Below are 26930 nucleotides of genomic sequence, written 5' to 3' on the forward strand. Positions count from 1 at the left end.
TCCTTGGGTATACTCTTTATCCCCTGCTCATCACGTCTTTGGGCCAAGGGGTTCGTTAGTCACGAGTAACTTTACGTGTCACGCTGTTAGCATGTGTTTAGTCACCACTCGGTACTCTTCACTTTCTAGTCTAATTCTGTTGTGGCAGTGGTTTTGGTTTCCGGGTTAGTCTTGCTCTGACAGGTGTATTTCGTTTTGGTTTGTTCCTTGGGTCAGGATTTGATTGTTGTAAATCTAATTTTCAGAAATGTCTCACGCATCAGACATTGAAGATGCAGCTTCTGTTCTGGACAATGTCGCTAGAACATCGGATCTGGGTAGCGTCCCATCTCTTCGTAACTGGACCATTCCTAAACTGACGGCTGAACTCGTCTGCAAAGGCATCCCGTTCCCGGCTACTGCCCGCAAGGCGGAACTTTATCGCTTATTGGTCTCTGAGCAGTCGGGACCCTGTGATCAAGCAGGCCCTAGCAGTGAAGAAGTGTCCATGCAGACACTTAATACGTCCATCTTGCAGTTGCATACGTTAATTAACTCGCTGTGCTCTAGAGTTGATACCTTGGAGTGTAAGAGTTCGGAGGCTCCCGCTCCGGCCCCAGTGGTGGGTTCGGCTTCGGCCGTTCCACACACTTCCGTTCCCCCTCAGGTTTCTGCTACCCCGCAGGCTTCAGTATTACCGGTTGGACTTAATATGCTCGTGCCAAATGTCGCGCCAGCTCATTTTATCCCGACTAATATGAAGAAGGACATTCTTGATGGTAAAGATGTTAATCTCGCTTCCTTGCTTATTGCATCTCATGATGTTTCCGAGAACAAGACTATTGCTTGCGGTGAGGTGTCGGTTATTCTGAAAGCTAAAGATGTAAGGTTAAGTCGCAAGCTTACATTAGCTGAATTCAGTATGGCGTTCGCCATTTATCGTGACGTTTTATGCTCAGTCAAGCCAAAAAGACGTGAAGAGCTTGACATGTATCTGTACAAAGTCACAGGGTTAGCTCATAAATATGGTGGGTTCACGTTTTATGATTATCATAAATCATTTTCAGCTAAGGCGGCGGCAGCTCTAGTGCAGTACAACTATACAGTTAATTGGGCGTTGGTTGACACCGAGATTTTCTGCAATAATTTTGCAGGTCTTAAAGCCCCCGTTTGCTCTCGGTGTCAGTCCATCGCCCATACCACTGAATGGTGCAATACTGTTAATTCCCCATCAGAGGTAAATCCCGGCACGTCCTCACCCACATTTCAGCCTAGGAATCAGAAACACCCGGGCTTGATTGACAAGTTAGGTAGGCCCATCAAGTATCTTGGTAAATCTCAAATTTGCAATAATTTCAATTTTGGGTCTTGCAATTATAACCAGTGTAGACTTTTACATGTCTGTGCATTCTGTTTCAGGGCCCATCCTAAGGCCAGTTGTCCACAGAAGTCGAAAGCATGACTAGCAGTGATAGACGTGTTGTGTTTAGAACATTTTCTTGCTGATCATCCAGATAGGTGTTTTGTTCAGTTTTTGATTCATGGACTCCGGTCAGGTTTCCACACAGGTTTCATTACTTTACCCTCTGCTACGTATGAGTGTGACAATTTACGTTCTGCTCTAAGGGACCCTAGGGCTGTAGATACCCTGATACAAGCTGAAATAGACAAGGGTTTTGTTATTGGTCCATTTGATGAGCCCCCCTTTGACGTTTGGAGAGTAAGCCCATTGGGGTTGGTGGCTGGGAAATTCAGTAATAAACTTTGTTTAATTTATGATTTGTCCGCCCCTTACTCTGCACACACACCTAGTTTAAACTCTCTTATTCCCGCTGAAGAGTTCTCCCTGAAATATGCTTCCATAGATGAGGCAATAGCGGTCATCCTGAGCATGGGCGGTAACACGTGGCTGTCCAAGATCGATATTTCCGATGCCTTTAAGCTCCTGCCCATTATGCCTCAGCTATGGAAGTGGCACGGTATTAAATGGCGCGACAAGTATTATTTTGCTGTTAAGTTAACTTTTGGTTCCAGGAGTAGTCCTTGGTTATTTGATAAATTTGCGCAATCCCTACACTGGCTCCTGGAAAACAGGTTTGACTGTTCCCATGTCATCCACTACTTGGACGACTTTTTGTTTATTGAGCCAGGTAACGTGTGCTCCAGGGACTTGACAACCTCGTTAGCAGTGTTCCAGCAACTGGCGGTTCCGGTGTCAGATAAAAAAAGTTGAGGGCCCTTGCAAGTCACTGACTTTCTTAGGTATTGTTCTAGACACACAGGTCATGGAAGCCCGATTACCGCTCGACAAGCTCTCACGTATTAGACAGACCATGCATGATCTTGTCAATTCACCCCGGGTGACCAAGGTGCAGCTACAATCCATTCTCGGCATGCTGAACTTTGCCATGCGTGTAATTCCACAGGGTAGGAGTTTTGTTTCCAGGTTGTTAGACGCTATGAATTCTGTGCCTGGCCAAAGCGACATAGTCATATTTGATAGACAAGCGATTGCCGATTTTGCTATGTGGCATACGTTTTTGACTAACTGGAATGGGGTATCCTTTTTCACCCCTGGTATCGATAATGCTTCTCCTTTAGTTTTTTCCGATGGTTCCTCCTCAGTGGGTTTTGCAGCCATTTGGGAGAATCATTGGTTGGCCAGTGCTTGGCCAATTGAGGTATTTCAGTCTCCGGGTTTTAGCAGGTCCTCAGCATTGTTTGAGTTGTACCCTATAGTTGCAGCTGCCAGTGAGTGGGGTCACCTATGGTTTAGGAAGTCAGTACTGTTCGTTTCTGATAATGAAGCTACGGTGTATATTCTACTTAAAGGTAGATCCTCGTCCCCACAGGTCATGTCTTTGATGCGTAAACTAGTATGGTTATCATTGTCACATAATTTTCACTTTTCTAGTTCACATATAGATGGTGTTAGGAACACGGCTGCTGATGCACTGTCTAGGCTCAATTTTCCACTTTTCTTCCAGGTAATGCCAGAGGCCGATCCATCAGGATGCATGGTTCCAGCGTTCCACGATTTGATTTTGAACTAAATGCCTATTTGTCTGTAGGTCAGGACTTGATTAATAGTTCACTTTCCCGTAACACTCAGAAAGTTTACCGTACTGCCTTTAATCTGTTTACTAAGTTCTGTCAGTCTCACCCGCATGACGATGTCCTTTCAGTATCTTTTATTTTAGCCTTTATAGGGTTTTGCCACTCCTCCTTACGGCTAGCATATAACACCATAAAGATTTATTTGGCAGGCATACAACACTTTGTTACTTTGAAGTTCCCGGATCGGGCATCTTTGTTTACTTCACATGCAGTTAAGGCTGCCCTTAAGGGGGTTGCCAAAAGTAGAGTACCAAAGCCTCCAGGCCGGCAGCCCATCTCGGGGTCGCTGTTTAGGCAGCTGGCAGATGCTCTGGATCACTCCCCGTTTGGTCTAGGTAATAGTTTAACGCTAAAAGCAGCCCTCTTCTTAGGTTTCTATGGCTTTCTGAGGCCAGGCGAGTTCACGAGTAGAACTAGTACCGCACCATTTCTCAAGTTGGGACAATTGCAGCGAGCCACGGATCATTTCACTCTCGTTCTGCACGACACTAAGACATCACTTCCCGGTCAGGAGGTGCACGTCAAATATTTTAAAACCTCTCACAAATGGTGTCCGGTCTTGGTCTTTAACTCGTTACTTGCTCTTCGTGTTCATGACAGTCCAGAATGCCCTTTGTTGTTGTTTAATAACATTGCTCTTACTTCCTCAGTTTTTGTTCGTTATTTACGTGTATTAGTTAAATCCTTAGGCCATGATGCTTCGGTCATATCCGGTCATTCTCTACGCATAGGGGCAGCCGCGTCTGCCTCTCGTCATGGTGTTCCTGCTCATGTTATCAGGAAGTTAGGTCGCTGGAAGTCCAGTGCGTACATACGTTATGTTCCAAACCCGAAATTGGAGATGCAGTGTGCTTTTGAATCGCTTGTGTTGTAATTACTAATAAAGCTTGTTTTTGATTTCTGAGTTGCCTGTTTGGTTTGAGTTTTGCCCTCTTATTTTACCCTTACGCGGCAGTATATGGCACAGTTCAGACTGCCTAGCCATAGTTGAGTTAGTTTTAAGTAGGTAGGCTCGCTATTTGTAGCACCGAGCAAAAATACAGTATATACCCAGGTTATACCAGCATGGTCCATATCACTACATACAGGAGATATATAACTTATACCAGCTGTACATATATAATTATATACAGTATATACCAGGTTATACCAGAATGGCCCATATCACTATATACAGGAGATATATAACTTATACCAGCTGTACATATATATTATATACAGTATATACCCAGGATATACCAGCATGGTCCATATCACCATATACAGGAGATATATAACTTATACCAGCTGTACATATATATTATATACAGTATATACCCAGGTTATACCAGCATGGTCCATATCATTATATACAGGAGATATATAACTTATACCAACTGTACATATATAATTATATGCAGTATATACCAGGTTATACCAGCATGGTCCATATCACTATATACAGGAGATATATGACTTATACAAGCTGTACATATATAATTATATACAGTTTATACCCAGGTTATACCAGCATGGTCCATATCACTATATACAGGAGATATATAACTTATACCAGCTGTACATATATATTATATACAGTATATACCCAGGTTATACCAGCATGGTCCATATCACTATATACAGGAGATATATAACTTATACCAGCTGTACATATATAATTATATACAGTTTATACCCAGGTTATACCAGCATGGTCCATAACACTATATACAGGAGATATATAACTTATACCATCTGTACATATATATTATATACAGTATATACCCAGGTTATACCAGCATAGTCCATATCACTATATACAGGAGATATATAACTTATACCAACTGTACATATATATTATATACAGTATATACCCAGGTTATTCAAGCATGGTCCATATCACTATATACAGGAGATATATAACTTATACCAGCTGTGCATATATAATTATATACAGTATATACACAGGATATACCAGCATGGTCCATATCACTATATATAGGAGATATATAACTTATACCAGCTGTACATATATATTATATACAGTATATACCAGGTTATACCAGCATGGTCCATATCACTATATACAGGAGATATATAACTTATACCAGCTGTGCATATATAATTATATACAGTATATACCAGGTTATACCAGCATGGTTCATATAACTATATACAGTATATATAACTTATACCAGCTGTACATATATATTATATACAGTATATACCAGGGTTATACCAGCATGGTCCATATCACTATATATAGGAGATATATAACTTATACCAGCTGTACATATATAACAATATACAGTGTATACTCAGGTTATATCAGCATGGTCTATATCACTATATACAGGAGATATATAACTTATACCAGCTGTACATATATATTATATACAGTATATACCCAGGTTATATCAGCATGGTCCATATCATTATATGCAGGAGATATATAACTTATACCAGCTGTACATATACATTATATCCAGTATATACCCAGGTTATATCAGCATGGTCCGTATCACCATATACAGGACATATATAACTTATACCAGCTGTACATATACATTATATCCAGTATATACCCAGGTTATATCAGCATGGTCCGTATCACCATATACAGGACATATATAACTTATACCAGCTGTACATATATATTATATACAGTATATACCAGGTTATACCAGCATGGTCCATATCATTATATGCAGGAGATATATAACTTATACCAGCTGTACATATACATTATATACAGTATATACCCAGGTTATATCAGCATGGTCTGTATCACCATATACAGGAGATATATAACTTATACCAGCTGTACATATATATTATATACAGTATATACAAGGTTATACCAGCATGGTCCATATCATTATATGCAGGAGATATATAACTTATACCAGCTGTACATATACATTATATACAGTATATACCCAGGTTATACCAGCATGGTCCATATCACTATATACAGGAGATATATAACTTATACCAGCTGTACATATATATTATATACAGTATATACCAGGTTATACCAGCATGGTCCATATCACTATATACAGGAGATATATAACTTATACCAGCTGTACATATATAATTATATACAGTTTATACCCAGGTTATACCAGCATGGTCCATAACACTATATACAGGAGATATATAACTTATACCAGCTGTACATATATATTATATACAGTATATACCAGGTTATACCAGAATGGCCCATATCACTATATACAGGAGATATATAACTTATACCAGCTGTACATATATATTATATACAGTATATACCCAGGATATACCAGCATGGTCCATATCACCATATACAGGAGATATATAACTTATACCAGCTGTACATATATATTATATACAGTATATACCCAGGTTATACCAGCATGGTCCATATCATTATATACAGGAGATATATAACTTATACCAGCTGTACATATATATATATTATATACAGTATATACCAGGTTATATCAGCATGGTCCATATCACCATAAACAGGAGATATATAACTTATACCAGCTGTACATATATATTATATACAGTATATACCCAGGTTATATCAGCATGGTTCATATCATTATATACAGGAGATATGTAACTTATACCAGCTGTACATATATATTATATACAATATATACCAGGTTATACCAGCATGATCCATGTCACTATATACAGGAGATTTATAACTTATGCCAGCTGTACATATATAATTATATGCTATATATACCCAGGTTATACCAGCATGGTCCATATCACTATATACAGGAGATATATAACTTATACCAGCTGTACATATATATTATATACAGTATATACAGGTTATACCAGCATGGTCCATATCACTATATACAGGAGATATATAACTTATACCAGCTGTACATATATATTATATACAGTATATACCAGGTTATACCAGCATGGTCCATATCACTATATACAGGAGATATATAACTTATACCAGCTGTACATATATAATTATATACAGTTTATACCCAGGTTATACCAGCATGGTCCATAACACTATATACAGGAGATATATAACTTATACCAGCTGTACATATATATTATATACAGTATATACCAGGTTATACCAGAATGGCCCATATCACTATATACAGGAGATATATAACTTATACCAGCTGTACATATATATTATATACAGTATATACCCAGGATATACCAGCATGGTCCATATCACCATATACAGGAGATATATAACTTATACCAGCTGTACATATATATTATATACAGTATATACCCAGGTTATACCAGCATGGTCCATATCCCTATATACAGGAGATATATAACTTATACCAGCTGTACATATATATTATATACAGTATATACCCAGGTTATACCAGCATGGTCCATGTCACATATGTTTCCTGAAGCTGCGGTACGTCTTGTCTTTGTTGCTGTGAGGGTGGCAGTATTTGTACCTTAAAGGTCATCTGGAGGAGTCTCTTCACTGTGACAGTAGAGATGACCTTTGTAGTGCAGGATGGCTTGTGGAACTTGGTGTGAGTTGTTGCCGGTACGGAATGGATATAAAGCTTTACTTGTCGTGTCAAATGTTATGAGCGGTCTGGGTCTCAATAGTAAGACCCCCACCAATCACTAGATAAAGCTGGGAGAAGCATGCGGCTATGTGTACTTCACTCCCTGACTCATCACTACATTTAACCTGTAACAGGTCAGATTGAGTCTAAGGAGTAAGCGCTATATGTAGCATATGGTGGGGTCTAGGTGTCAAGACCCCGACAGATCAAAACTTTAGACATGTCTGTGTGACAACGACGTAGGGTCACACGTAGCGTATTTGATGTTGCGTCTTTGATGTAGCTGTGTATTTTCCTACCTATTTAATTCAATGAGTAGAATAGAATACAGCAGCATCAAATACGCAGCATCAAATATGCTTTATGGGACCCTTCCCTAAAAAGGTTTTAGCAGCCATTGTAGGGGTCAATTTTCGGCAGGGCAGGCACTGCCTATAGGCAAAATAGGCAACCGCCTAGAGCTCCCAGAGGGCGCTGTTCTGCCTGCCGCAAGGAAGTTAGACAACAACATCCAAACCACTCGCTCAACCAGCAGCATGAGGAGGAGATTTGTTACAGTGTGTCACTCCAGTAGTATGGTGGGGCATGTCAAGGGGCTACATGAGACCAGGTGGAAGGATTTATTTTGTGGGAGTTGTTGGAGAGTGGGCCCGAATCAGGTGGGACTCCTCTTCTGTTGTACTGACTGCAGATATGGCACTGGTAACAATTAGTTCTATTGTAATATAGGGTTAAACCATTTGAGGGGTGGGAATTGGCTGTCAGGGGTTCCGGCAACGCTGGAGGCTCCGGATCCCGACCACGCGAGTGGAAGAGCGTGATGTCACGACTCCGCCCCCCCGTGTGACGTCACGCCCGGACCCTCAATGCAAGTCTAGGGGACGACCGTCATGCCCCCTCCCGTAGACTTGCATTGAGGGGCCCGGGCGGGATGTCACACGGGGCGGAGTAGTGATGTCACGCTCTTCCGCTCGTGTGGTCGGGATCCGAAGCCTCTAGCGTTGCCGGAAGCCGTTGAGGTGGGTGCTGCAGCCGAGATCCCGGGGATCCCCAGCAGTGGGACCCCCACGATCTGACATCTTATCCCCTATCCTTTGGATAGGGGATAAGATGTCTAGGGGCGGAGTACTTCTTTAACTGTGTTTGACTTCTTTTCAGAAACTTCTGATAATGTTCCAGTCAGAGTGCCACCTTGTTATACTGACACCATTAAAGGGGTACTCCGGTGGGAAACATTTTTTTCTGATGAGATGTGCTTGCTTGATAATCCGGAACTAATGCTAATAAATCTTAACCCTTCCAGTACTTATTAGCAGCTGTATGTTTTTTTATTTCTTTTTCTTGTCTTGTCTCTGCTGACACCTGATGCCCGTATCAGGAACTGTCCATAGCAGGAGAAAATCCCCATAGCAAACCTATACTGCTCTGGACAGTTCCTGACACGGACAGAGGTGTCAGCAGAGAGCACTGTGGACAAGACAGAAAAGAAATTCAAAAAGAAAAGTGTGGTATCCCAGTACAGGACCTGGTCCTGTCCCTTGTCTAAGGTCCCCGCAGCTAGAGTCCCTTCATGTCTATAGGGCTCTCCCGTAGGGTTTACCCCTAGTCGCCTCATATAAATGTGTTATTTAATGTATATGTATATATATATATATATCTTTAATGTATAGGAAATATATGTATAGGACCTTAGTGGTCACGTGATACACAGTTATGATGTATAAAATGCTTAAAGGGGTACTCCGATGGAAAACTTTATTTTTTTTTTTTAATCAACTGGTGCCAGAAAGTAAAACTTAAAATGGACAGAGGTGTCAGCAGAGAGCACTGTGGTCATGATGTCAGCAGAGAGCTCTGTGTTCCAAAAAGAAAATAATTTCCTGTGTAGTATTCAGCAGCTAAGAAGTACTGGAAGGATTAAGATTTTTTAATTGAAGTAATTTACAAATCTGTTTAACTTTCTGGTACCAATTGATTAAAAAGAAAAAGTTTTCCACCGGAGTACCCCTTTAAGGACCTTTGGAGGTCTTGTGATGTACCCAGAGTTCACTGGGTTCAGGACTTACAGGTTTGCTGACCAATGAGCTTAGTCCAGCCCCTTATTATATAAAGGGCTGTAGTCAATCAATTTACTCTCTTAGTTCCGGATTGTCAAGCAAGGACATCTCATCATCTCATCAGCATCAATTCAAGCTAGCCCCAAAGCCTAAGAACCTGCAGCCACAAAAAGTGAGTTACTCAAAGCTCAAACTACTGAATCCTGTGTGACTACTATCAGCTCAAATACTCTAAAATAGTAGCACAGTGGCTAGCATCAAAAGCTCATTGCTTCCAAGTCTCAGCAAACCTGTGAGGAACCTGTATCCCGGTTCACTCTTAAAGGGGTTATCCAGGAAAAAAAACCTTTTATTTTATATATCAACTGGCTCCAGAAAGTTAAACAGATTTGTAAATTACTTCTATTAAAAAATCTTAATCCTTTCAGTACTTATGAGCTTCTGAAGTTAAGGTTGTTCTTTTCTGTCTAAGTGCTCTCTGATGACACATGTCTCGGGAACAGCCCAGTTTAGAAGAGGTTTGCTATGGGGATTTGCTTCTAAACTGGGCGGTTCCCGAGACACGTGTCATCAGAGAGCACTTAGACAGAAAAGAACAACCTTAACTTCAGAAGCTCATAAGTTCTGAAAGGATTAAGATTTTTTAATAGAAGTAAATTACAAATTTGTTTAACTTTCTGGAGCCAGTTGATATATATATATATATATATATATATAAAAAAAAAGTTTTTTCCTGGATAACCCCTTTAAGAGACTGTTCAATACCGTTGCATAAAAGCTGCAAGTAAAGTTTCTTCAGTTTACTTCATAAAATCTGCTGTGGACATTCAGTTATTTCTCCCTACCATAGGAACATTACTATTGAGGAAACTTCACCCTGGCATCATGACATTCAAGGGTTAATGCCACCAGACCCTACACTAGAGATGAGCGAACTTACAGTAAATTTGATTCGTCACAAACTTCTCGGCTCGGCAGTTGATGACTTATCCTGCATAAATTAGTTCAGCTTTCAGGTGCTCCCGTGGGCTGGAAAAGGTGGATAAATTCCTAGGAGACTCTTTCCCAGGACTGTATCCACCTTTTCCAGCCCACCGGAGCACCGGAAAGCTGAACTAATTTATGCAGGATAAGTCATCAACTGCCGAGCCGAGAAGTTCGTGACGAATCGAATTTACTGTAAGTTCCCTCATCTCTACCCTACACCATTACCACAACACCCTAGACACCATTACTCTCCCCAGCACCACAAAAGAATTTACTCTGTAGCATACAGCTGCTAATAAGTACTGAAAGGATTAAGATTTTTTAATAGAAGTAATTTACAAATCTGTTTTACTTTCTGGCACTAGTTAATTAAAAAAATAAATAAATAAATGTTTCCACCGGAGTATCCCTTTAAGCTTTTGCACTCGTTGTCTTTTTTTGGACACTAGTAGGCTTCACGTACTTTCAAATTGGAAATGGCCGCAACCTACCATGTCCCCGGTGATTTGTAAGACCCAGAGGCACACCCTCAGGTATCTCTACTGCGCACACACACCCTAAAAGCGACAACCCCACCTACAGATGATGATACATAACACTATTGGTGCCACAATTCTGTAGCTGGGACACCAGAAAAATTAAATGGCAACAAAGCTGAGACAACGGTTCTGCCAGATTCTACTCGCCAGACTCTGATGGGTACAATAACTACCCACAATGCAATACAGCAATCTACAGTGCACAGTAACATAAATAAACACGACTTACGATGCAGGTGCATCATTTTACGTTTATGAAGAGGCAAGTGTGTTAATTGCAGTCCACCCCCCAGACATGGTCACCTATCGTGAGAGGTGGATCCTGTCTTATCTGCCTCCATCTTTCTAATAGTTGGGTCACCTTCTGATGTAATTCTATACCTTGAAGCAGTGTTTTCCAAACAGTGTGCCTCCAGCTGTTGCAAAAACTACAATTCCCAGCATGCCTGGACAGCCTTCGGCTGTCCAGGCATGCTGGGAGTTGTAGTTTTGTCAATAGCTGGAGGCACTCTGTTTGGAAAACACTGCTCTGATGATACAGAGATGACCAGTGAGCCCTGATATGGGGTTAAAGGGGTACTCCAATGTAAAAGACAATGCGCAATTATAACTTTCACCTAAAAGAAGGGAGGAATCAGTGTCCAGTCTGGAAGTGCCGATATTCGCGGTAATCATTTGCATTTCGAATATTCGCGCTCAACACTATTCCTGACATGGACAACAGAGGTGTCAGCAGAGAGCACTGTGGTCAGACTGGAACGAACTGCACAACTTACCCCTACCCCTTAATTCCCTGGTTGAACTTGATGGACATATGTCTTTTTTCGACCGTACTAACTATGTAACTTCCTCTGGAGCATACAGCAGCTGATAAGTACAGAAAGGATTGAGATTTTTAAATAGAAGTAATTACCAGTAGATTTTTAATAATATTGCCCCCCCCCCCCCCCCCGAGTACCCCTTTAAAAGATTCCCCTTGTGCTCCTACATCTGGTTCCTCCCAGATGGGTGACATCATCTGTATGTAATGATGTCTGCAATCTGCTGGTGAATAGTGAACATTACACGGGAGATATTCACCAGCAGATGGCAGGCATAAGCCCTGGAGTAGTAGGGGAGCATTCACACCTCTGTAGTCCTGCTGGGCCAGAGAGATCACGCAGAGAACGTAAGTGTATGTGTCACAGTGTTCACAGCGTGTATATATGTGTGAATTCCTAACTATGTGTGTGCATCACTGTGTGTAAATATATGTGCATATAAATGTATCTCTAAATAAATGTGTAAGGCTTTTTTTTTAACATGGACGTCAATGGGAAACGCACATGTATACGGTTCAATACGGGAAAAACGTATACGTTTTTACATTGCACATGCGCATGTGAATCCTAAAGTCCCCACCCAAGACCCCTCCCATTAAAAATGGACAACATTTTCAAAAACGTATGGGTTTTTTTTCTATAAAAATGGACGGAACAGTATGCACTTTTAAAAACAGTATACTGTTTAAAAACGCATACGGTTTACTTTTTCCCATACTGTTTCATCCGTTTTTTCCCATACGGTTTTTGATAGAAAAAGTATGTGGGAACCGTAGTTGAAAAACGTAGTGTGAACCCAGCCTAAGGATGGGTTCACACCTACTTTTTTGCAATACAGTTCCCGTATACGGTTTGAGCGTCAAAACTATATGGAACCGTATTGCAAACCGTACTCATTGACTTTGTATTGCAAACCGTATGTTAACCGTTACGGTTAAAAGCGTTTATTTCCTGTACTTCAAACCGTAGTCTACTACGGATTGAAGTCCGTTTGAAAAACCGTATTTAACCCCTTAAGGACTCAGGGTTTTTCCGTTTTTACACTTTCGTTTTTTCCTCCTTACCTTTTAAAAATCATAACCCTTTCAATTTTCCACCTAAAAATCCATATTATGGCTTATTTTTTGCGTCACCAATTCTACTTTGCAGGGACATTAGTCATTTTACCCAAAAATTCACGACGAAACGGAAAAAAAAATCATTGTGCGACAAAATCGAAGAAAAAACGCCATTTTGTAACTTTTGGGGGCTTCCGTTTCTACGTAGTACATATTTCGGTAAAAATGACACCTTATCTTTATTCTGTAGGTCCATACGGTTAAAATGATCCCCTACTTATATAGGTTGGATATTGTCGCACTTCTGGAAAAAATCATAACTACATGCAGGAAAATTTATATGTTTAAAAATGTCATCTTCTGACCCCTATAACTTTTTTATTTTTCCACGTACAGGGCTCATTTTTTGCATTTTTTTTGCATTTTGTACAGGGTATGAAGGCTCATTTTTTGCGCCGTAATCTGAAGTTTTTATCGGTACGATTTTTGTTTTGAGCGGACTTTTTGATCACTTTTTATTCATTTTTTAATGGTATAAAAAGTGACCAAAATACGCTTTTTTGGACTTTGGAATTTTTTTGCGCATACGCCATTGACCGAGCGGTTTAATTAATGATATATTTTTATAGTTTGGACATTTACCCATGTGGCGATATCACATATGTTTATTTTTATTTTTATTTACACTGTTTTATTTTTTTTATGGGAAAAGGGGGGTGATTCAAACTTTTATTAGGGAAGGGGTTAAATGACCTTTATTAACACTTTTTTTTTGCAGTGTTATAGGTCCCATAGGGACCTATAACACTGCTCACACTGATCTCTTATACTGATCATTGTAATCCCATAGGGACCTATAACACTGCTCACACTGATCTCTTATACTGATCATTGTTATCCCATAGGGACCTATAACACTGCACACACTGATCTCTTATACTGATCATTGTTATCCCATAGGGACCTATAACACTGCACACACTGATCTCTTATACTGATCATTGTTATCCCATAGGGACCTATAACACTGCTCACACTGATCTCTTATACTGATCATTGTTATCCCATAGGGACCTATAACACTGCTCACACTGATCTCTTATACTGATCATTGTTATCCCATAGGGACCTATAACACTGCACACACTGATCTCTCATGCTGATCACTGGCGTGTATTAACACGCCTGTGATCAGTGTTATCGGCGCTTGACTGCTCCTGCCTGGATCTCATGCACGGAGCAGTCATTCGTCGATCGGACACCGAGGAGGCAGGTAAGGGCCCTCCCGGTGTCCTGCTAGCTGTTCGGGATGCCGCTATTTCACCGCGGCGGTCCCGAACAGCCCGACTGACTAGCTGGGATACTTTCGCTTTAGAAGCGGCGGTCAGCTTTGACCGCCGCTTCTAAAGGGTTAATACCGCACATCGCCGCGATCGGCGAAGTGTGGTATTAGCCGTGGGTCCCGGCCGTTGATGAGCGCCGGGACTGACGCGATGTGATGCCGCTTCATATCGCGGGAGCCGGCGCAGGACGTAAATAAACGTCCTGCGTAGTTAAAGGGTTAAACCGTATCCGTTTTTTATATAATGGTGGTCTATGAGAACAGTATTCAACCGGATACACTTACGGTTACATCCGGTTTTCACAATACGGTTTACGAAATCCAAAAGAAAACCACTCCCAGTTTTATGTAATATCAATAAAACAAGCAGAACTTTATTTAATTTTGGAGAGCAAAAAAAAACGTATACGTTTTTTTTAAGTGTAAAACCGTATGCAACCATATATCCGTTTTTTTTATTACAATACGGTTTATTACCGGAATCCAGCATATACGATTGCATACGGTTCCATACGGTTTAGTACGGTTTTTAACGATACGTTTCCTTCAAAAAAACGTGACACGGGAACTGGATTGCAAAAAACGTGGTGTGAACCCACCCTAAACTGTATCAAAACGTGTGTACAAATTTCAACCCGTATACGGTTTGAAAAATGATGTCCGGTTGCATCCGTTTTTTTAAGAAAAAAACACGCATGTTTTTAACTTTTCACTCCATTATGACTAAAGGTTCACTTGTTTGATTGAAATTCCAAGAAAAATAAATGTGCAAAGTCAAAAACCGTATGGTGAAAACCGGATGGAACCATACGCCACATACGGTTCCCATTGACTCCCATGTTAAAAAAAACCAAAAACTTATACGTTTTAATACGGTTTTTCACCCGGACCAAAAAAACGTGGTGGGCTACGGTTTTGGGTACGGGTAAAAAACCAGACAAAACCGTATAAGTCGCAAAACAAACTAAACCGGATGATGCGTTTGACATCCGGTTTACAATGTTAAGTCAATGCATACGGTTTTCTATACGGTTCCGTACGTTTTTGTTTTTTTTACCTTGAAAGCGTATACGGGAACTGTATAGCAAAAACGTGGTGCGCATGCCGCCTAAGCCGTATCACATGACTCTCGCTGAGTACGCACTGCAGGACACTAATCATTGTGTGACTAAACGCAGACGGAACGAGAGATGATACAGCGCATATAAATCTAAACCGCGTCCTGAAGAAGATTCCATCCCGGAATAATGTCATAATATTTATATAAACGTCACCATACGATGTCACCCTCTACACTTCTGTATGCGAGCTCCGAAATATTTTACCATTCATCTTAGAGATATTTCTGAACTATCCTTCCGCAAGACCCACTCAGCTCGGCTACTCCTGATAGGCTTAGATACACCGGTTCAACACACAGTATTACACTTGATAGGGGAAGGTGCATCCAAACTTGTGCAGTTAACCAGTTGCCCATAGCAACCAATCAGATCGCTGCTTTCATTTTACAGAGGCCCTGTTGAAAATGAAAGCAGTGATTTGATTGGTTGCTATGGGCAACTGGTTAACTTTTCTTTTGTACAGGTGATGAATCTCCCCCTCCCCGATATGTTTAGATACCTTCACATAGCAAATAGTATCATTCAGGAAAGGGTTAAATCAGTGTTTCCCAACCAGGGTGCCTCCAGCTGTTGCAAAACTACAACTCCCAGCATGCCCGGACTTGTAGATTTGCAACAGCTGGGAGCCCCCTGGTTGGGAAACACTGGGTTAGATACACCAGCATATAAGGCAGTATTACTAAGAATAGAGTTGGATACACCAAATCTAGAGATTGTATCACACAGGATACACTTAGATATAATAGCTCAGGAGCACGGTATGACAAATAATATGGTTTGATACAATAAACCAGTGGTGTCCAACCTGCGGTCCTCCAGATGTTGCAAAACTACAACTCCCAGCATGCCCGGACAGCCGTTGGCTGTCCGGGCATGCTGGGAGTTGTTGTTTTGCAACATCTGGAGGTTCACAGGTTGAAGACCACTGCAATAAACAGTATCACATGTGACAGACTTAGATACATTGGCTCATTTAACAGTATGACACCTGATAAACTTAGATACACACATTGACAATCAGTATCAGACCTGATAGGCTTAGATACAGCTGCTCAGCTGACAGTATCGCACATAAAGCTTAGATGCACATGATAGGTGTTGATATGTTTGCTTAGATACAGATGGGACTTCGATACAGCTGTTCAGCCGACAGCATCACACATAAGGCTTAGATACACAAGCTTGCAATCTGTATCACACATGATAGGTGTAGATACATTAGCTTAAATACAGGTGAGTCTTAGATACATCTTTTCAGCAGACAGTAATCCATACGATAGTCCTAGATACGGCAATTTAACAGACAGTATCACAAATAGTAGGCCTAGATACAGTGGCTCAGCAAATCGTATTAAACATGAAAGGCTTAGATACACAAACTTGCAATCTGTATCACACATGATAGTTGTAGATACATTAGCTTAAATACAGGTCAGTTGTAGATACAGCTGTTCAGCATACAGTATCACACATAGTAGGCCTAGATACAGTGGCTCAGCAGATAGTATCATGCATGCTTAGATACAGATTCACAGCAGACAGTATTAAACATGGCAGGCTTAGATACAGAGGCTCAGCATAGTATGACACAGGACAGGGTTAATCACACCAGTTCACAAGACAGAATTCTGTGTGATGTGGTTAGATACACAGGGTCACAAGCCATTACCACACATGATAAGCTTAGATACAGCAGCTCAGCAGACAGTTTCACACCTGATGGGATTAGATACGGCGCTTCAGTAAACAGTAACACGCATAATAGAATTATGTACATCAGCTCTGCAGGCAATATCCCACATGATAAGCTTAGATACAGTGGCTTAGAAGATAGAATCACCAGTGATGGGCTTAGATACAGCGGGTCAGCAGATAGTGTCACACATGATAAGCTAAAATACAGCGACGTAGTAGATAGAATCCCACATGATAAGCTTAGATACAGTGGCTTAGAAGATAGAATCACCAGTGATGGGCTTAGATACAGCGGGTCAGCAGATAGTGTCACACATGATAAGCTAAAATACAGCGACGTAGTAGATAGAATCCCACATGATAAGCTTAGATACAGTGGCTTAGCAGATAGAATCACCAGTGATGGGCTTAGATACAGCGGGTCAGCAGATGGTGTCACACATGATAAGCTAAGATACAGCAACTTAGTAGATAGAATCCCACATGATTAGCTTAGATACAGCGGCTGAGGAGACAGTATCACAAATGATAGAACTATATGCATCAGCTCTGCAGGCAGTATCACACATGATAAGCTTAGATACAGCGGCTTAGCAGACAGTATTGCAAGTGATGGGCTTAGATACAGTGGCTCTGCAGACAGTATCACACATAATAGAATTATGTACATCAGCTCTGCAGGCAATATCCCACATGATAAGCTTAGATACAGTGGCTTAGCAGATAGAATCACCAGTGATGGGCTTAGATACAGCGGGTCAGCAGATAGTGTCACACATGATAAGCTAAAATACAGCGACATAGTAGATAGAATCCCACATGATAAGCTTAGATACAGTGGCTTAGCAGATATGATCACCAGTGATGGGCTTAGATACAGACGGTCAGCAGATGGTGTCACACATGATAAGCTAAGATACAGCAACTTAGTAGATAGAATCCCACATGATTAGCTTAGATACAGCGGCTAAGGAGACAGTATCACAAATGATAGAACTATATGCATCAGCTCTGCAGGCAGTATCACACATGATAAGCTTAGATACAGCAGCTTAGCAGACAGTATTGCAAGTGATGGGCTTAGATACAGTGGCTCTGCAGACAGTATCACACATAATAGAATTATGTACATCAGCTCTGCAGGCAGTATCACACATGATAAGCTTAGATACAGTGGCTTAGCAGGCTGTATCACAAGAGATGGGCTTAGATACAGTGGCTCTGCAGACAGTATCACACATAATAGAACTATGTACATCAGCTCTGCAAGCAGTATCACACATGATAAGCTTAGATACAGCGACTTAGCAGACAGTATGGCAAGTGATGGGCTTAGATACAGTGGCTCTGCAGAAAGCATCACACATAATATAATTATGTACATCAGCTCTGCAGGCAGTATCACACATGATAAGCTTAGATACAGTGGCTTAGCAGACTGTATCACAAGAGATGGGCTTAGATACAGTGGCTCTGCAGACAGTATCACACATAATAGAACTATGTACATGAGCTCTGCAGGCAGTATCACACATGATAAACTTAGAGAATCTCAGCAGACCGTATCACACATGATTAGCTTAGATACAGCATCTCAGGAGACAGTATTAAATATGATAGGCTTAGATACAGCGGCCCAGCAGACAGTATGACACATAATAGGATTATATACATTAGCTCTGCAGGCAGTATTACACATGATAAGCTTAGATACAGAGGCTCAGCAGACAGTATCACACATGATAGAACTATATACATCAGCTCTGTAGGCAGTATCACAAATGATAAGCTTAGATACAGCGGCTTAGCAGACAGTATCACAAGTGATAGGCTTAGATACAGTGGCTCTTCAGACAGTATCACACATAATAGAACTATGTACATCAGCTCTGCAGGCAGTATCACACATGATAAGCTTAGATAGAGCATCTCAGCAGACAGTATCACACTTGATTAGCTTAGATACAGCATCTCAGGTGACAGTATAAAATATGATAGGCTTAGATACAGCGGCCCAGCAGACAGTATGACACATAATAGTATTATATACATTAGCTCTGCAGGCAGTATTACACATGATAAGCTTAGATACACAGGTTCAGCAGATAGTATCCCTCAGGAATAGCTTAGACACAGCGGCTTAGCAGACATGATAGGCTTATCAAACATGATAGGCTTAAATACAGTACCTCAGCAGACAGTATCACACATGATAGGCTTAGATACATTGGCTCTGCAGCAGTATCAAACATGATAAGCTTAGATACAGCATCTCAGCAGAGAGAATTAAACATGATTAGCTTAGATACGGCGGCTTAGCAGACAGTATCAAACATGATAAGCTTAGATACAGCATCTCAGCAGAGAGAGTTAAACATGATTAGCTTAGATACGGTGGCTTAGCAGACAGGATCACACATGATAAGCTTAGATACAGCATCTCAGCAGAGAGAGTTAAACATGATTAGCTTAGATACGGCGTCTCAGCAGACAGTATCACACATGATAAGCTTAGATACATTGCCTGTGTATGAGTAATACAGTAGGATACAGAATAGGCTCCCTGTCATGCTGATCCCACATCATTACTTACAACACGTGTAGACGGTCCCAGCCGCAGATGTTCACAGATAAAGTGAGGGGATAGTCTGCAGAGACGCTCCGGGATACAGGGTCCAGCCCTCCGTTTACTTTGACATTGACGTCAGCCGTCCCTCCGCATCCTCTGCTAAGTTTGGGTAAAGGACGTCCTTAAAAGACAAGAAAAAATCCTGATGTCTGGGAACTGCTGGACGGAGTCCTGACACTGGCTGAGAGGGACTGAGGATCAGCCGGGACCCTCCTGCACCTGACCCCTAGTGACAGTCCGCCGTATACCATCATTACATGGCGTATATATACTGGTCAGAAGGACGTTATATAGGGAGATCCGTAGTATACAAGTGAAAAAACGTCACAGTATTATTAACACAACATCATAACCCCCCCCCCCCCCCCCCCCCACTGCGGCTGTTCTGATGGTGCCCTGTCCTCACTGCGGCTGTTCTGATGGTGCCCTGTCCTCACTGCGGCTGTTCTGATGGTGCCCTGTCCCCACTGCTGCTGTACTGATGGTGCCCTGTCCTCACTGCTGCTGTACTTATGGTGTCCAGTCCCCACTGCTGCTGTTCTGATGGTGCCCTGTCCTCACTGCTGCTGTACTGATGGTGCCCTGTCCTCACTGCTGCTGTACTGATGGTGCCCTGTCCTCACTGCTGCTGTACTGATGGTGCCCTGTCCTCACTGCTGCTGTTCTGATGGTGCCCTGTCCTCACTGCTGCTGGTCTGATGGTGCCCTGTCCCTACTGTTGCTGTTCTGATGTGCCCTGTCCCCACTGTTGCTGTTCTGATGGTGCCCTGTCCCCACTGTTGCTGTTCTGATGGGGCCCTGTCCCCACTGCTGCTGTTCTGATATTGCCCTGTCCTCACTGCTGCTGTACTGATGGTGCCCTGTCCTCACTGCTACTGTTCTAATGGTGCCCTGTCCTCACTGCTGCTGTTCTGATGTTGCCCTGTCCTCACTGCTGCTGTTCTGATGGTGTCCTGTCCCCACTGCTGCTGTACTGATGGTGCCCTGTCCCCACTGCTGCTGTTCTGATGGTGCTCTGTCCCCACTGCTGCTGTTCTGATGGTGTCCTGTCCCTACTGCTGCTGTTCTCTTTGTGCCCTGTCCTCACTTCTGCTGTTCTGATGGTGCCCTGTCCCCACTGCTGCTGTTCTGATGTTGCCCTGTCCCCACTGCTGCTGTTCTGATGGTGCCCTGTCCTCACTGCTGCTGTTCTGATGGTGCCCTGTCCTCACTGCTGCTGTACTGATGGTGCCCTGTCCTCACTGCTGCTGTTCTGATGGTGCCCTGTCCTCACTGCTGCTGTACTGATGGTGCCCTGTCCTCACTGCTGCTGTTCTGATGGTGCCATGTCCTCACTGCTGCTGTTCTGATGGTGCCCTGTCCCCACTGCTGCTGTTCTGATGGTGCCCTGTCCCCACTGCTCCTGTTCTGATGGTGCCCTGTCCTCACTGCTGCTGTTCTGATGGTGCCCTGTCCCCACTGTTGCTGTTCTGATGGTGCCCTGTCCCCACTGTTGCTGTTCTGATGGGGCCCTGTCCCCACTGCTGCTGTTCTGATATTGCCCTGTCCTCACTGCTGCTGTACTGATAGTGCCCTGTCCCCACTGCTGCTGTTCTGATGGTGCCCTGTCCTCACTGCTGCTGTTCTCATGGTTCCCTGTCCTCACTGCTGCTGTTCTGATGTTGCCCTGTCCTCACTGCTGCTGTTCTGATGGTGCCCTGTCCCCACTGCTGCTGTTCTGATGGTGCCCTGTCCTCACTGCTGCTGTACTGATGGTGCCCTGTCCCCACTGCTGCTGTTCTGATGGTGCTCTGTCCCCACTGCTGCTGTTCTGATGGTGTCCTGTCCCTACTGCTGCTGTTCTCTTTGTGCCCTGTCCTCACTTCTGCTGTTCTGATGGTGCCCTGTCCTCACTGCTGCTGTTCTGATGTTGCCCTGTCCCCACTGCAGCTGTACTGATGGTGCCCTGTCCCCACTGCTGCTGTACTGATGGTGCCCTGTCCTCACTGCTGCTGTTCTAATGGGGCCCTGTCCTCACTGCTGCTGTTCTCTTTGTGCCCTGTCCTCACTGCTGCTGTTCTCTTTGTGCCCTGTCCTCACTGCTGCTGTACTGATGGTGCCCTGTCCCCACTGCTGCTGTTCTGATGGTGCTCTGTCCCCACTGCTGCTGTTCTGATGGTGTCCTGTCCCTACTGCTGCTGTTCTCTTTGTGCCCTGTCCTCACTTCTGCTGTTCTGATGGTGCCCTGTCCTCACTGCTGCTGTTCTGATGTTGCCCTGTCCCCACTGCAGCTGTACTGATGGTGCCCTGTCCCCACTGCTGCTGTCCTGATGGTGCCCTGTCCTCACTGCTGCTGTTCTAATGGGGCCCTGTCCTCACTGCTGCTGTTCTCTTTGTGCCCTGTCCTCACTGCTGCTGTTCTCTTTGTGCCCTGTCCTCACTGCTGCTGTTCTCTTTGTGCCCTGTCCTCACTGCTGCTGTTCTGATGGTGCCCTGTCCTCGCTGCTGCTGTTCTGATGTTGCCCTGTCCTCACTGCTGCTGTTCTGATGTTGCCCTGTCCTCACTGCTGCTGTTCTGATGTTGCCCTGTCCTCACTGCTGCTGTTCTGATGGTGCCCTGTCCTCACTGCTGCTGTTCTGATGTTGCCCCGTCCTCACTGCTGCTGTTCTGATGTTGCCCTGTCCCCACTGCTGCTGTTCTGATGATGCCCCGTCCCCACTGCTGCTGTTCTGATGGTGCCCTGTCCCCACTGCTGCTGTTCTGATGTTGCCCTGTCCTCACTGCTGCTGTTCTGATGTTGCCCTGTCCTCACTGCTGCTGTTCTGATGGTGCCCTGTCCTCACTGCTGCTGTACTGATGGTGCCCTGTCCTCACTGCTGCTGTTCTGATGGTGCCCTGTCCTCACTGCTGCTGTTCTGATGGTGCCCTGTCCTCACTGCTGCTGTACTGATGGTGCCCTGTCCTCACTGCTGCTGTTCTGATGGTGCCCTGTCCTCACTGCTGCTGTTCTGATGGTGCCCTGTCCTCACTGCTGCTGTTCTGATAGTGCCCTGTCCCCACTGCTGCTGTTCTGATGGTGCCCTGTTCCCACTGTTGCTGTTCTGATGGTGCCCTGTCCCCACTGTTGCTGTTCTGATGGTGCCCTGTCCCCACTGTTGCTGTTCTGATGGGGCCCTGTCCCCACTGCTGCTGTACTGATGGTGCCCTGTCCCCACTGCTGCTGTTCTGATGGTGCCCTGTCCTCACTGCTGCTGTTCTAATGGTTCCCTGTCCTCACTGCTGCTGTTCTGATGGTGCCCTGTCCTCACTGCTGCTGTTCTGATGGTGTCCTGTCCTCTCTGCTGCTGTACTGATGGTGCCCTGTCCCCACTGCTGCTGTTCTGATGTTGCCCTGTCCTCACTGCTGCTGTTCTGATGTTGCCCTGTCCTCACTGCTGCTGTTCTGATGGTGCCCTGTCCTCACTGCTGCTGTTCTGATGGTGTCCTGTCCCCACTGCTGCTGTTCTCATGGTTCCCTCTCCCTACTGCTGCTGTTCTGATGGTGCCCTGTCCCCACTGCTGCTGTTCTGATGGTGCCCTGTCCTCACTGCTGCTGTTCTGATGGGGCCCTGTCCTCACTGCTGCTGTTCTCATGGTTCCCTGTCCCTACTGCTGCTGTTCTGATAGTGCCCTGTCCCCACTGCTGCTGTTCTGATGGTGCCCTGTCCTCACTGCTGCTGTTCTAATGGTTCCCTGTCCTCACTGCTGCTGTTCTGATGTTGCCCTGTCCTCACTGCTGCTGTTCTGATGGTGCCCTGTCCTCACTGCTGCTGTTCTGATGGTGCCCTGTCCTCACTGCTGCTGTTCTGATGGTGCTCTGTCCTCACTGCTGCTGTTCTGATGGTGCCCTGTCCTCACTGCTGCTGTTCTGATGGTGCTCTGTCCTCACTGCTGCTGTTCTGATGGTGCCCTGTCCTCACTGCTGCTGTTCTGATGGTGCCCTGTCCTCACTTCTGCTGTTCTGATGGTGCCCCGTCCTCACTGCTGCTGTACTGATGGTGCCCTGTCCTCACTTCTGCTGTTCTGATGGTGCCATGTCCTCACTGCTGCTGTTCTGATGGTGCCCTGTCCCCACTGCTGCTGTTCTGATGGTGCCCTGTCCTCACTGCTGCTGTTCTGATGGTGCCCTGTCCCCACTGCTGCTGTTCTGATGGTGCCCTGTCCTCACTGCTGCTGTTCTCATGGTTCCCTGTCCCCACTGCTGCTGTTCTGATGGTGCCCTGTCCTCACTGCTGCTGTTCTGATGGTGCCCTGTCCCCACTGCTGCTGTTCTGATGGTGCCCTGTCCTCACTGCTGCTGTTCTAATGGTTCCCTGTCCTCACTGCTGCTGTTCTGATAGTGCCCTGTCCTCACTGCTGCTGTACTGATGGTGCCCTGTCCTCACTGCTGCTGTTCTGATGGTGCCCTGTCCTCACTGCTGCTGTTCTGATGGTGCCCTGTCCTCACTGCTGCTGTTCTCTTTGTGCCCTGTCCTCACTGCTGCTGTTCTGATGGTGCCCTGTCCTCACTGCTGCTGTTCTGATGTTGCCCTGTCCTCACTGCTGCTGTTCTGATGGTGCCCTGTCCTCACTGCTGCTGTTCTGATGTTGCCCTGTCCTCACTGCTGCTGTTCTGATGGTGCCCTGTCCTCACTGCTGCTGTTCTGATGGTGCCCTGTCCCCACTGCCGCTTTTCTGATGGTTCCCTGTCCTCACTGCTGCTGCTCTGATGGTGCCCTGTCCCCACTGCTGCTTTTCTGATGGTGCCCTGTCCTCACTGCTGCTGTTCTGATGGTGCCCTGTCCTCACTGCTGCTGTTCTGATGGTGCCCTGTCCTCACTGCTGCTGTTCTGATGGGGCCCTGTCCTCACTGCTGCTGTTCTGATGGTGCCCTGTCCTCACTGCTGCTGTTCTGATGGTGCTCTGTCCTCACTGCTGCTGTTCTAATGGTTCCCTGTCCTCACTGCTGCTGTTCTGATGGTGCCCTGTCCTCACTGCTGCTGTTCTAATGGTTCCCTGTCCTCACTGCTGCTGTTCTGATGGTTCCCTTTCCTCACTGCTGCTGTTCTAATGGTTCCCTGTCCTCACTGCTGCTGTTCTAATGGTTCCCTGTCCTCACTGCTGCTGTTCTAATGGTTCCCTGTCCTCACTGCTGCTGTTCTAATGGTTCCCTGTCCTCGCTGCTGCTGTTCTGATGGGGCCCTGTCCTCACTGCTGCTGTTCTGATGGTGCCCTGTCCTCGCTGCTGCTGTTCTGATGGTGCCCTGTCCTCACTGCTGCTGTTCTGATGGTGCCCTGTCCTCGCTGCTGCTGTTCTGATGGGGCCCTGTCCTCGCTGCTGCTGTTCTGATGGTTCCCTGTCCTCGCTGCTGCTGTTCTGATGGTGCCCTGTCCTCACTGCTGCTGTTCTGATGGTGCCTTGTCCTCACTGCTGCTGTTCTGATGGTGCCCTGTCCACACTGCTGCTGTGCTGATGGTGCCCTGTCCCCACTGCGGCTGTTCTGATGGTGCCCTGTCCTCACTTCTGCTGTTCTGATGGTGCTCGGTCCCTCACTGCTGCTGTACTTATGGTGCCCTGTCCTCACTGCTGCTGTTCTGGTGGTGCCCTGTCCTCACTGCTGCTGTTCTGATGGGGCCCTGTCCTCACTGCTGCTGTTCTGATGGTGCCCTGTCCTCACTGCTGCTGTTCTGATGGTGCCCTGTCCTCACTGCTGCTGGTCTGATGGTGCCCTGTCCTCACTGCTGCTGTTCTGATGGTTCCCTGTCCTCACTGCTGCTGTTCTGATGGTGCCCTGTCCTCACTGCTGCTGTTCTGATGGTGCCCTGTCCTCTCTGCTGCTGTTCTGATGGTGCCCTGTCCCCACTGCTGCTGTTCTGAATGTGCCCTGTTCCCACTGCTGCTGTTCTGATGGTGCCCTGTCCTCACTGCTGCTGTTCTGATGGTGCCCTGTTCTCACTGCTGCTGTTCTGATGGGGCCCTGTCCCCACTGCTGCTGTACTGATGGTGCCCTGTCCCCACTGCTGCTGTTCTGATATTGCCCTGTCCTCACTGCTGCTGTACTGATGGTGTCCTGTCCCCACTGCTGCTGATCTGATGGTGCCCTGTCCTCACTGCTGCTGTTCTCATGGTTCCCTGTCCCTACTGCTGCTGTTCTGATAGTGCCCTGTCCCCACTGTTGCTGTTCTGATGGTGCCCTGTCCTCACTGCTGCTGTTCTGATGTTGCCCTGTCCTCACTGCTGCTGTTCTGATGGTGTCCTGTCCTCACTGCTGCTGTTCTAATGGTTCCCTGTCCCTACTGCTGCTGTTCTGATGGTGCCCTTTCCTCACTGCTGCTGTTCTCATGGTTCCCTGTCCTCACTGCTGCTGTTCTGATGGTGCCCTGTCCTCACTGCTGCTGTACTGATGGTGCCCTGTCCCCACTGCTGCTGTTCTGATGGTGCTCTGTCCCCACTGCTGCTGTTCTGATGGTGTCCTGTCCCTACTGCTGCTGTTCTCTTCGTGCCCTGTCCTCACTTCTGCTGTTCTGATGGTGCCCTGTCCTCACTGCTGCTGTTCTTATGGTGCCTTGTCCTCACTGCTGCTGTACTGATGGTGCCCTGTCCTCACTGCTGCTGTTCTGATGGGGCCCTGTCCTCACTGCGGCTGTTCTGATGGTGCCCTGTCCTCACTGCGGCTGTTCTGATGGTGCCCTGTCCTCACTGCGGCTGTTCTGATGGTGCCCTGTCCTCTCTGCTGCTGTTCTGATGGTGCCCTTTCCCCACTGCTGCTGTTGTGATGGTGCCCTGTCCTCACTGCGGCTGTTCTGAATGTGCCCTGTTCCCACTGCTGCTGTTCTGATGGTGCCCTGTTCTCACTGTTGCTGTTCTGATGGTGCCCTGTCCCCACTGTTGCTGTACTGATGGTGCCCTGTCCTCACTGCTGCTGTACTGATGGTGCCCTGTCCTCACTGCTGCTGTTCTAATGTTGCCCTGTCCTCACTGCTGCTGTTCTGATGGTGCCCTGTCCTCACTGCTGCTGTACTGATGGTGCCCT

The 26930-nt window shown here is 45.2% G+C and overlaps 1 protein-coding gene across 5 annotated transcripts in view; it reads right to left on the reverse strand.

Moving 5' to 3' along the window:
- The window catches only part of GPR20 (G protein-coupled receptor 20), a 134965-nt gene that overhangs the window by 70365 nt on the left and 37670 nt on the right, over positions 1–26930 (reverse strand). Inside the window, exon 3 of one of the 5 annotated variants that reach the window (XM_056518656.1) lies at positions 19863–20019. The exons of 2 other annotated variants lie outside the window; for them this stretch is intronic. The gene's annotated coding sequence lies outside the window, so the exon portion shown is untranslated. Of the gene's footprint in view, positions 1–15778; positions 15914–19862; positions 20020–26930 lie in introns of those variants that run through there. 2 more of the 5 variants (XM_056518654.1, XM_056518659.1) reach the window with 2 other exon arrangements.

The sequence above is a fragment of the Hyla sarda genome, chromosome 5, assembly GCF_029499605.1.
Source record: "Hyla sarda isolate aHylSar1 chromosome 5, aHylSar1.hap1, whole genome shotgun sequence".
In the NCBI taxonomy this organism is placed as follows: Eukaryota; Metazoa; Chordata; class Amphibia; order Anura; family Hylidae; genus Hyla; species Hyla sarda.